The 10,165-nt window shown below is 49.0% G+C and overlaps 1 protein-coding gene across 3 annotated transcripts in view; it reads left to right on the top strand.

The window, feature by feature from the left end:
• Positions 1-4,694: 4,694 nt before the first annotated feature.
• KIAA0513 (KIAA0513 ortholog) overlaps positions 4,695-10,165 on the top strand; it is a 31,450-nt gene continuing 25,979 nt past the window's right edge. The window contains exons 1-2 of one of the 3 annotated variants that reach the window (XM_087940747.1): positions 4,695-4,794; positions 5,365-5,485. The gene's annotated coding sequence lies outside the window, so the exon portion shown is untranslated. Of the gene's footprint in view, positions 5,155-5,364; positions 5,486-10,165 lie in introns of all 3 variants that reach the window. The other 2 variants (XM_087940746.1, XM_087940748.1) reach the window with 2 other exon arrangements.

Below are 10,165 nucleotides of genomic sequence, written 5' to 3'. Positions count from 1 at the left end.
CAGGCTCGTGTTTTCATTTCTTCCCAACCTTAACCTCAAGGCCAGAGTTGGTGCAAACACGCTGTCAGGGCTCCAACAGATCCACCCCACTTCAAAGCAAAAGTCTCTAGCCGCATCTCAGAAAAAAACAAATCGGTTTATTAGAAATGGCCATGTTGGCGCGTGGCTGGGTGCAGCCGGTACTAAGTCACATCCTACATTTTACCTTGACCTCGGTCCTTTCCCCACCCCCTGGATGTGACTTCTCCAATGGGACACATCCGTCTCCAAGAGTCATCCATCATGCTCTCCAATAACCTTCTTATGCTCCGACAACTTTGGGCTACCGAGGTGATTATCTAGGCATTTAAGGAATGCCTTGTTTTTCGCTCACTCCCTTTTTCTGGCAACTAAAAAGACCAAAAGAGTGTCTTTTTAGTTGACACACAGACAGACAGACAGACAGACAGACAGACACACACACACCCCTAGCCTCACAAATAAGTCTCAAAGCAGGCTTGTGAGAATACAAAACCAGCCAAGAAAACCAGTTGGCCGTTCCCTATCCGTGTCCCCTTGCCCGCCCCCAGAGCAAGCAAGCAAGTTTGGTCTTTTTCTCAGAAAGCGCTCCTCTGACTTGAAAAGCCTTTTGGGTCTAGTATGGAGCTCGCTCTCATTGGTCTTTAAGATTCAGAAAATATTAAGCCCAGCTGCCCCAGGAAGTTTTTCTTTTTTTTATATATATATATAATTTTTTATTTTATTTTAACAAGACAAACAAAAACATACCACAAAAAACATAAAAAGAAGTTTTTCTGAAAAGGGCACCATAAATAGAATTGTCTTTGCTTGGTGGCTATTTTACATGGTGGAGTGATTAGCATTAAGAAGAATACTGAGGTCCGTTAAGCAACACCAGGGATAAAATCTACCCCTCTTCCAAAATTACCCAGCCCCCTGAGCCTCTGAGAGAACGTAATGCTCTCCAGTCCTGATCATTCCCAAGTTTTCCCCTTAAAAAGAGCTCCTTCTCGACGCTTGTTTGCAGCCTCTGTCTCAGTGCAGATGCTCTCAGTGCACAGAAAAAGAAAGACATTTGTCAAGAGTCCAGAATCATCAGGCGCAACACTTAATAATAGTCAGAAGATACAATAAGCAGTCGAGTTTTGGGAGTTGTAGCCTTATAATCATTATGATAAAAAGCACTATTTTCCTTTCCCCTCTTAGTTGGGTCGTCGTATCCTGCTGGTAACGCCGTTTGGTTATCATGGATCCTTCCCTGCCAGCTGTCCTGGATTATCCCCAACGTCAGCGCTGCTTCGTAGACCCATAAATCTCTCTTCCTGTTCGTTCCCCCACCCCCAAGGCAGCCCCCCTGATTATAATATTAAGCTTCCTCTGCAGGATAACAAATAACAGCTCCTATCTCTTAACAGCCAGTTGCCTTGCCTGGCAGATGAATATCTCTTGTCCTAAACAGAATAGAAATCTTCTGGTCGGCTATAAATTCAGTCCAAACACTAGCAAAGGGTGGGGGGGAGGATCAGCCAGCCAGGAGCCCCTGGAGAAAGGGCCGGAAAGGGCTGGAGAGGCAGCCTGAGAGGAAGAGAAAAGAGAGCTGGAATTTGAGGACCAGGTGAGGGTTGGTGCTTTTACCAGAAAACTGAAGAGACAGGTAGGCAATCTCTGATACAGGAAGACCCCCGAGGGCCGGTTTAGGTTGGGGAGGGGTCAAGGGTCCTTCAGTTAACTCTCAAATAGGAGCCTGACTGACAAGGGGGACAGAGTCCAAATCACTGGAAGGGCCACGGATCTTCTGCCCTAGAAGCCACGGACTTCCAGGCCAGGGGTCTCCAACCTTGGCCACTTGAAGACTTGGGGACTTTCGACTTCAATTCTGGGAGTTGAATTTGGCTTTTCTCACGGTTTCAGGTTCTGTTTCCTCTCTCATACTGCTGGCTCCACAAACTGGTCAGGCAGGAAAGTGTGGCGCGCGCACACACACACGCACACACACACACACACACACACACACACACACGCCTCCAGAGCCCACAGTGACCGCCAGGAAAACCCAACAATGGCGATTCTCTTGCAGAATTCCTGCTATGGGTCAGGAAGGTTTTTTTCCTCCCCTCCTTCCAGCCCAGAGTGGGCGAGGAGGCAGCCACTTCGCTCTCGTGCCTCCCTTGTAAATTCGCAGGTGGGCTTTTTTTGCACCAGGGACCCCCAGCAGGGCCATGCTGTGGGGCTGGCCGGGGCCAGACGTGCTGTACGGCTCTCTTGGCCAGCGGCTGTCATTCAAGCTCCCACCCACCCCAATTACCTCTCAAATCCTGGGCTGGCATTTGCAGGCCCAAAGGGGTCTTTCTCCAAGTCCTGTTTTTCAGAGTCCTAAGTCACTTAATCAAACCTAAGGCCGACCTTTTTTTATTTGCAGGTAATTTAAAGCCAGCTCCTCAAACTCCCAGTGGGAAATCAACCCTCCAGAACGGGTCGTCCCTTGGAAGAGTCAGCCTCTAGGGCTGTGCATAATAAATGCATGAATCAAAGAAAGCTCTATGGTTTCTCCCAAAGCAGATTTTTTTTGCCTTTCCTCGTTGGGGTGGAAGCTATGTCTCTCTCCCCCCCCTCCCCCCCAGGCCCACTACTCAATTCTGCAAAAAAAAAAAAAAAAAAAACTGCCTGGAGAACGAAGGCTGCTCTGGCCTTCACTGGTCTGATCAGGGTTCCCTTTCTGGGTTAGTTTGCAAAATAAGGGTTTGTTTTTTTAAATTTCAGGAGGGGGTTCATTATGTACAAAAGAGAGTAGGGGGGCGATGAGGCAGGTATTTAGGCTGCAAGGCCACTTTCGTTGTTGATGGGCCACTTTCTGTGTGCACCCCTCCCCCAAGAGCAGGCCTTAAGCATGTCGGTTTTTTTCGAGGAAGCTGTTCCCAAATCATCGAGCATTTCCTGCCAGTGCAACTGTTGGCCATGAATGCTGGTTGGGGCGTCTTTCCCCTGGCTCTGGCCTGCTGGGACGCCCCAAATCAAGGGGGCCTCTGTGGCCCACCTTGTATGATGCAGTTTAGGATGTGTTTTGGATGTGATACAGAATGGCCTGCTTACTTGGCAAGAGGTAAACAGGAAGGCCAGTAGTCCCTTCCCTTCTCTCCATTCCCTTCCTCCTTCCCTTTTATCTCCTTCCCTTCTTCCCTTTTATCTTCCTTTCCTTCCTTTTTTCAAAAATAAATTTTATTCAATTTTCAAAATTTAAAAATAAAACTTTTTACATCATTATACCAACATCAGTACATCTTTTACATTTCTTTATCATGTATGTATGTATGGTATTCACTTTGTTCGGGTATTTTCCCACGTCATTATAGTTGTGCTTTTAAAGTTGTAGCGACGTTCAGCAGAATCTCATCTGCCATCATCAGGCTTCTGTATTGTGTTCATCTGGCATGTAGCTGAAAGCACCACCCTGAGGATGGCGAGTGGGACCTGGCCGAAACGTCGCCAAGATACTCTTAATCTTACACGGGAAAAGACCCGAACACACCTAGACCTACATACCTGTACCTGTGAAAATCTACGAAAACAAATACACACACACACACAAAATACAGAAGCCTGATGATGACAGATGAGATTCTGCCAAAACATTGTTACAACTTTAAAAGCACAACTACAATGACTTGGGAAAATACCGGAACAAAGCTGAATACTATCTATCTATCTATCTATCTATCTATCTATCTATCTATCTATCTATCTATCTATACACATACATACATACATATACATACACTTCACATTTCCATTACCATTACACATTTCATTATGCAATTTTATCTTAATATATAAATAAATATAGATATGAATATAGAGGTATTTACATAGTTTCTTATTTTTTACCTAATTGCCATTTTAATCCCCCCTTCCTTTTATCTCCCTCCACCCTATGCCTGCCCGGAATGGCCAGGGGCTGCCCGGGGCTTTCCCCCTTCCCAGCTGCTGCCCTGCAGGCGAGAGCTCCGGTTTTACAACTTGCCTTCCCGGTTTTCAGACCACGATCACAACAACAACAACTAAAAACAGGCTGCGAATTTGCAACTTGCCTCCTCGGTCTGACACTCCTCCTACTTTACACGAACAAGACGTTGCTCAACCCGGGCGACTTGGAAGGAGAGACCTGGACTTCAGCTCCCCGTGTGTTGCTGGAATTGCCCCCCCTGCCCCCCCCCCCACGCGCAAATGTTGTGGCGTTTGCACAAGACCAGCAGGAGGCAGGATCAAAACGACCCTCCCCTTCCCGCATCCCCCGCATCGATTTAAAAGTACCTGGAAGCATGCTAGGCATATGGATTTTATTCCTGGAGTCCCGGACCCCCCTTTGAAGCTCCAACAGCCTCTCAGCCTCCGGCACACCTTCTTCCCGCGGGGTTCCCTCCGTCCGGGACGCGCCAAGTCCTCCGCTTTCGAAGGGCATTTCCAAGCCACGCGCGTCCCCGCACGCGTGGAAAACCCTCCACCCCGCCCCCAGGCTCCCACGCGTTCCCACGGCCCCAGGGCAAGCAAAGGCTGGCCAGGATGAGCCCGCTCGGCTCCCCCCTCGCGGAGCTCCAGATGTTGGCCGCAGCTGCGCGTCCGGCTCGCCCGGCCTTCCCCGCTTCCTCCTCCTCCTCCTCCTCCGGCCGCCCCACGTGGCAGCTGCGGAGCTTCCACACACACACGAGCGCGCGCGTACACACACCCCTCCGCGCTCCGCCTCCGCGCCCTGTTGGCTCCGCTGGGCAGCAGCTGGAGGACGCGGCGGCGGCGGCCGAGGTAGGGGCGGCGTGGGGCCGGTGCCCGGCGGGCAGGGCGCTCCTGGGCACGTGCAGAGCGCTTTGCCTGGCCCCGGGACGGGGAAGAGGGCATCTCCGGGCTGATTTGGGGAGCGGGCCAGGCCGGGGTGGGGAGGGGGGAAGGTCGGTGCGGAGCCCCCTCCTCTCTCGGCTTCGCTGCCCTTCCGCGTCCTCCGGGCTGCCTTTCTCGAGCTCCTGGGCATGGGCTGAGCGCCAAAGCCGGCCCGTTCCGGCTTCGGGAGGCTGGAGACCAGCTGAGCGAGACCCGGGCAAGCTCTGGCCCCGGCTGGCTTGCCTTGCCGGGTCCCAACGCAGCGGGGCAGGTGCAGCCTCCTGTCAGGTGGGTGGCCCGGCATGACGCCTGCCCCGCGCTCACCTTTCCCGCTGGCTCCGGCCAGCAGCGCCTTTCCCTGCAGGGCTGTTTGGCTTGGCTGGCGGTGCAACGAGGAGCCAGGCTGGAGTTTTTTGTCCCCCCCCTTTGTCCCCCCCCCGGCCAAGATCCGGTCAGGGATCCACCCACTTCTTTCTTTTTTTTATTGTCTTTGAAAAGGCACCCAAACTGCCAGCTGATCCGCGGCGGCAGCAGCAGCTTCCTGCTAAAGAAGAGGGAAAAGTTGGCGAGTCCTCCTTTGCAACAAACCCCGATTTGGTGGCTCGGCTTGGACAAGCAGGTGAGACCAGAGGGGAGGGGGAAAGGAGGGAGGGAGGGAGGCATTTCCTGGGGGTGGCGACTCTTGTCTTTTGCAACCTGTAGAAAAGCAGTGCGAATTGACTGGACAGCCTTGATTCAGAGCTTCGGGTTCCCAGATCTGGGATCTGGTGGATTGGCTGGCTCAGCTGGGAGAATCCGGATTGGTGCAAAATAGTGCAATAAAATATTGGGTGACTGCTGGTAAAATGTCTGTGGAGCTTCCCCAAAATCCAGGTCAGGGGGTTCCCAAACTTGTCAACTTTAAGACTTGTGGACTTCAACTCCCAGAATTCCTCAGCCAGCTACACCGATCCTCTGCAAATGCCAGTTCTTGGGAGCTGAAGTCCACAAATCTTAAAGTTGCCAAGCTTGGAGACTTCTGATCCAGGTCGTGGTTGTCCCAAATGTGCTTTTTCAAAAAGTGGCTGGATTTTCTTGCCTTTTTTTTTGTTTCCTTGAAGAGGCTGTCAGGACTCCAACAAATCCACCCCCATTCAAATCATAAGCCTCTAGCCGCATCTCTCAGAGTTAAAAAAAAAAAAATTATTAGGAATTGACATGTCGGCGTTACCTGGGTGCAGCCGACACTAAAATACACCATTCATTTCCCCCTTGGCCCTGGTCTTCCCCTCACCCCCTGGATGTATATTCTCCAATGGGACACATCCATAGCCAAGAGTCCTCGATCATGCTCTCCAGTAATATTCTTGTGCGCCGACAACTTTAGGCTGTCAGGGCGATTATCTAGGCACTTGAGGAATGCACTGCTTCCCCCCGCCCCCACTCCCTTTCTGCTGGCAACTAAAAAGACCAAAGAAATATTTTTTTAAATTGACAAAGGTTTCATTTCTCACCCAAGAAGATTTTTCAGTTCTTCTAATTTCTGGGAAGAATGGCAGGCGAAGGCGGAGTCCTGTGTAGGGGAGTTTTTCAATGGATTCATTTTTCAGGGCATCCAGCTAGGTGGCAGCACATAGCCAGCCTTGGCTGTGCTTGAAAAAACTCAGAAGACGTAGAAAGGGGACCACGAGGTGATTTACTAAGCAAGTGAAGGTTTGTACGTCAGCATGCAAACTTTTAAAGCTTGGAAGGAGTTTTTGTTGGCAAGACCCTCTAGTTGAACTGGTTCCTGCCTGCCAAGGAAGGGATTTGTGGATAATTTGAACCTCTAGGCAGGTGATAAACAGCTTCTTGGAATTTTTTTCCGGGCCTGTTTTGGAAGAGGTCCTACTTTGCAGGGCTGGTTGGCATATCTGGAAACTTTCCTCTCGGCTATTCGTCCCTCTCTCTGTAAGATGCTGTTAACATCTGTAGCAGCTCTTTGATACATTATCCAGCTGTGCCATTTTGTACACCGTTTTCCCCTTATCTGTGAATCTTTGCAGCTTTGTCTCGTTTTCAGGCTTACTTGAGCAAATAACAGCAAAACTCAGTTTAAAAAAAAAAACCCATACATATTTAAGGGGAAGAAAATACAACCCATTCTTTTCTGGCTGACGGAATCTAACTTCTGACCCAGGTCTTGTGACTTCAGCTTGTAAAGACTTTCACAATCGCATGTAGCTGTGAGTTTCACACACGTTACTCAGATCATACCTATGCCAAATCCTCAGCCAATGAGCGCTTGGGCTTGTGGTTGTGGTTGAAGTCTTGCAAAGAGATCACCTGGCCTTCAGAAAGGCAGCATTCTTGTTTGACCAACGTGGTTTAAGGACAAAACCGTGTGTGCTTTTTTTATATATATAATTAAGGCCGGTCAGTTTCACTGAGCTCAAATGAGACCATTGCTTTCCTCCTCTTGCTCATTTCACCAAGAGAGTGACTTTTTATTAACCTCCTCCTATTTGTAGAAGAGGGAAGTTGTAAAATACACAGCGTGACGTTTTAAGAAAGTCAACAAGGTTTGGTTTTTGGCTTCCAGAGGTGAAAGGAATGTACATGGGTGTAGTTTGGACCTGAATCGGTTGGGCTTTGGCACGTTGGGTGAAGTCACATCTGCAGGTTGAGCACGGCTGAGAAAAAAAGGCAGAGGACAAAAAGTGTGATTTTGCTTGGAGGAACTTTGGTGCGTTGCTGAGGGTTGTGGGTTGCAGTGTGAAGCAACACTGTCCCTGCCTTTCGCCCACAAGGAAATGCTACTACTTTTTATTTTTCTGAAGAATTTCACATCTTCCCAGAATGAAACCATTTCTACGTGACCTCGGGAAGGTGAGGGCCATCAATTCAGCTGCTTGAGGGTATTCTGGCCTTCTCAACTGTGTTTACACAAGCAGGTCTAGTACAGGTAGTCCTCAACTTACAACAGTTCATTTAGTGACAAAATGATACTTCGCTTAGTTTGACGTTGCAACAGCACTGAAAAAAGTGACTTTTTCCCCCCCACCTGACCGTTGCAGCATCCCCATATGGTCACATGATCAAAAATTATTGGACGGCCACAACTGAGCTCAAAACGTATGTTGTTAAGTGAGACATTTGTTAAGTGAGTTTTGTCTCATTTTACAACATTTCTTATCACGGTTGTTAAGCAAATCACTGCGGTTGATAAATTAGTAACCTGTTGTTAAGTGTGATGACCCAAAGGCAACACAGTCAGGTAAGCAAGAAGAGCCCCTTTAATACTTCCAACTTTGCCCCCAGTGTCCAGATTACCTTCGACTAGAGAAAAAACTCTCAAAAACAGCCTTTAAATGGAAGAAATTCAGTCCAAAAACAAAGTACATTCAAACTGTAACTAAAAATCCACACAACCCACAAGCTGCAGCAATTAACTGGACAGGGCAGGATAAGGAATTGCAGACTTCAAAGGCCAACAAAGTACATACACACGTGGGAAGACGCCAGGAACCCAGATAAGCCTCGACAATAAAAAATAATGAATGATTTGCTTCCAACAAGTTGCTGTGTGCAAACTCCCTTTTTAAACACTGTGTTCCCAGCTCCAGCTAATGAAGGGAATCAGGGCCCTTTCCTCCCCCATAAGCCATGCAAGTCACATTGCTCCCTTCTCCGTTCCTCCCTGCATGCCCTAGGGTTCCTTGACATTCCCTGTCAGCTGTCCGGCTTCCTTCTCAGATTCAGATTCCGACAGGGGCATGACACTAAGTGAATCTGGCTTCCCCGTTGACTTTGCTTGTTGCAAAGGGACACTGCGACCGTCATAAATACGAATCAGTTGCCAAGAGTCTGAATGTTGATCATGTGACCACGGGGATGCTGCCATGGTCATAAGCGTGAAACACAGTTATAAGTCATCTTTTTCAATGTCCTAAGTTTGAACGGTCCCTCAATGGACTGTTGTAATTTGAGTACTACATGTATAAATTGAACAGCTAAATGAAACAAACCCATCCTTATTAATGAACATAATTAGGTAAATTTTCAAAACTGAAAGTGATGGGGAGGAATTGCGGTTTATTTGAGTTGTCCTCTGTCTGGGGGCGGGGGCGGGGGGGCGATTCAAATGCGTGGAAGGGACGCATGTGAGGAGACCTGAATCCATTTCAAAGAAAAACTGAGCTGCCTCTTCCTGCTCGATGCCATGAACGCAACTAGATAAGATCTCTCATTTTCAGAATGTCCTCCAATCGGCAACAGCCAAAGGAAATCATGTCACGGATAAGCCTGACGTAAACCAGAAGGCCCTGCGCAGCCCAGAGCACGAAGCTGGGATGCATGTGACCAAAAGCAAGGTTGTGCTATTTTAAAAATAAGTTACACAACTGCCAGACCTCCTGACTGGCTAGAATTGGCTTTTCCGAAGCCCTAAAATTGGAAACCCAGAGATGCATTTGCAATGCGACTGGCCTGGTGCGCTGGCTATTTGCGTCATCCTTAACCATAGACACCCCCCCCCGTGATGTCACCTAATTGAAGCAGCCGGAGCTCTAATTTGGCAAAAGGATGCTACAAGGAGGAAGGGCTCACACATCCTGCTTTTCTTAGCCTTTTCCCCGTGAAACGCTTTTTCCCTGCAACGCAGCCAAGCGGCACTTTCGGAAGAGCAGAAAGCCGACAACACCCACCCACACAGCGGGAACTAAGGAGCCCCTGCCCGGCTGCTTTTGGTGCGGTAGCTTGTTTCGCCTTTTAACTCTGCCCCCCGGGCACCCTGTGTGCTGCCCCCGTTTCTTCAAGCCTGCGCCAAGCTCCTCTTCCCCAGCCAAAGCGGGTAGAAAACCAAGTGTCAGGCTGCAATAATTGTGTGTTGTGTAACCATTGGGTAATTCAGTTACCAGGCCAACATTTCCACCAGTGGCAGGGATGCTAGTCAGACCTTACACACACACATACTCACACATACACACACACACACAAACACAACCTCCTCGCTTGTCCTTTCTGAAACAGTGAGAGCGCTGAAACCTCTCAACCGTGGCTTTCCGGGGCAAAAAGGTCAAAGAAAATCTCTTTAAAGCAGGTTCCTTCACTGGCAGCGACACGGAAAGCTATTATGGTCTGCATCCTCAGGCAGAGAAGGAGGAAAGTGGGGAAGTGCCCAGAAAAAAAAAAAAAAGGCTTTCAGCCGTAAATTGGAAGGGCAGCAAAGTCCAGCTAGAGTTGTGCCAGTTGCAAAGGTACGTTAACAAACTTAAACTGGGTCTAAATGTTCTTGACGCAGCACTGAGCAATTTGGAAATGTGTCGAACTGCTTTGATTG

Source organism: Pseudonaja textilis, chromosome 11 (genome assembly GCF_049901715.1).
Source record: "Pseudonaja textilis isolate UNSWEBS1 chromosome 11, rPseTex1.2, whole genome shotgun sequence".
NCBI classification, from domain to species: Eukaryota; Metazoa; Chordata; class Lepidosauria; order Squamata; family Elapidae; genus Pseudonaja; species Pseudonaja textilis.
Note: the sequence above shows the minus strand (reverse complement) of the source record. Positions and strands in the feature narration are given on the sequence as shown.